This window comes from Babylonia areolata, chromosome 11 (genome assembly GCF_041734735.1).
Source record: "Babylonia areolata isolate BAREFJ2019XMU chromosome 11, ASM4173473v1, whole genome shotgun sequence".
NCBI lineage: Eukaryota > Metazoa > Mollusca > Gastropoda > Neogastropoda > Buccinidae > Babylonia > Babylonia areolata.
The window spans coordinates 1,372,501-1,375,000 of record NC_134886.1 but is presented as its reverse complement, the minus strand read 5'-3'; positions in this window follow the sequence as shown (position 1 = coordinate 1,375,000).

Genomic DNA, 2,500 nt, shown 5'->3' with positions numbered 1-2,500 from the left:
GACAACATGTCTTGGTCGACACTTGACAACACCACTTGACAACACCACTTGGTCGACACCAGACAACATGACTTGGTCGACACTTGACAACACCACTTGACAACACCACGTGGTCGACACTTGACAACACGACTTGGTCGACACTTGACAACACCACTTGGTCGACACTTGACAACACCACTTGGTCGACACTTGACAACACCACTTGACAACACCACGTGGTCGACACTTGACAACACCACTTGCTCAGCGTCAACCCATGGTGCCTCTCTCTGTCGGCCACCGCTGAGAAAACACTGTAAGCGGAGAAGGATCGGAGCTGAGCCACAGAACAGGGAGTGTGTGTGTGTGGGTGGGGTGGTAGTGGTGGAGGAGGATGGGAGTAGGGGTTGTTATACTATACCCCACTTTGCTTCCGTCTCCTCCCCCCCCCCCCCTCTCTCTCTCTCTCTCTCTCTGGAGCAGCACGCAAACGGATGATGTGCTTGAGAGTCGTCTGCTGTTTTAAAGGGCCTTTCGGTTTATGACCCGACAGGAAAATAGGATTGTCACACGCGAAACTGTTCCCTGGGGAAGGGTGGGGGTGGGGATGGGGGGGGGGAGCGGTGAATGGGGGGAAGATGCAGTGAGGGAGGGAGATGGGTAGGTAAGACAGACAGACAGACAGACAGACAGATAGATAGACAAACAGACAGACAGACATTTTTTTTTTTTTTTTTTTTTTTTTTTACATAGGACATCCTGTCGTGTGTGAAATGCTGAATCGTTGGTGCGATGATACTGATAATGATGTCGCCGAAGATGACGACAACGATAGCGATGCTGATGAGGATGACAACAATGACAATGATGACAATGGAAGGAAAGGAGCAGGAAGAGGAGGAAGAGGAGAATGCTGCCACGATGATGACAGTGACGACGATGCGGCACTGTTACTGCTTGTAGTGATTCTTCCTCCGTTGTTGCTGCTGTTGATGATGTTGATGGTGATGATGATGTTGATGGTGATGATGATGTTGATGGTGATGATGATGTTGATGATGGTGTTGATGATGGTGATGATGATGGATATTATGATGACAGCTTGATAGTTGACACCTCAGAACAAAATGGAGAGGGGAGGAGGGAGGGCGAGGGGGAGGGGGGGGGGAAGGGGAAGAGGGGTACGGGTAGAAATGTTATGACTTCCGTGACTTTTGTGCTGTGTTGTATTGAGTCGTACTGTATTGCAATGTGTTGCATTGTGCTGTGTTGTTTTGCATTGTATTGTAGTGCAATGTGTTGCATTGTGCTGTGTTGTATTGAGTCGTACTGTATTGCAATGTGTTGCATTGTGTTGTGTTGTTTTGCATTGTATTGTATTGCAATGTGTTGCATTGTGCTGTGTTGTATTGAGTCGTACTGTATTGCAATGTGTTGCATTGTGTTGTGTTGTTTTGCATTGTATTGTATTGCAATGTGTTGTATTGTGCTGTGTTGTATTGAGTCGTACTGTATTGCAATGTGTTGCATTGTGTTGTGTTGTTTTGCATTGTATTGTATTGCAATGTGTTGTATTGTGCTGTGTTGTATTGAGTCGTACTGTATTGCAATGTGTTGCATTGTGTTGTGTTGTTTTGCATTGTATTGTATTGCAATGTGTTGCATTGTGCTGTGTTGTATTGAGTCGTACTGTATTGCAATGTGTTGCATTGTGTTGTGTTGTTTTGCATTGTATTGTATTGCATTGTGTTGCATTGTACTATATATCGTACTGAGTTGTGTTGTATCACATTGTATTACGAGTATATAAGCTTTTTTCAACCCATAATTGCCTGTGTAAAATCTGGGTTGTTCTCCATGTTTGCAAGTGTATTTGTTTCCCTAAGTGGATCTCTCTACAAACAAATCACCAGGGATTACTCCCCTTCTTTTTTGGGAGGGGGGGGGGGAGGAGGGTTAGGGGGGGAGTAAGGGGGGCAGGGGTTGTTCTTGCCCGCAGATTCTTTTGCGTGTGCAAAGTGCGTCCCGTACATGAGGCCTTGCTTAATCTGAACGACCACATCTCAAAATTATGATAGGGAGCGGGAGGAGGTGAGGGGGCGGATGGGATTGGAACCCGTGGACACCGTGTTTCTTGTCGGGCATCAGCACAGGGCCATTGCTGTACTGGTATAGGACATCAGTACAGGGCCATTGCTGTACTGGTATAGGACATCAGTACAGGGCCATTGCTGTACTGGTATAGGACATCAGTACAGGGCCATTGCTGCACTGGTATAGGGCATCAGTACAGGGCCATTGCTGTACTGGTATAGGACATCAGTACAGGGCCATTGCTGTACTGGTATAGGACATCAGTACAGGGCCATTGCTGCACTGGTATAGGACATCAGTACAGGGCCATTGCTGCACTGGTATAGGACATCAGTACAGGGCCATTGCTATACTGGTATGGGACATCGGTACAGGGCCATTGCTGTACTGGTATGGGACATCAGCACAGGGCCATTGCTATACT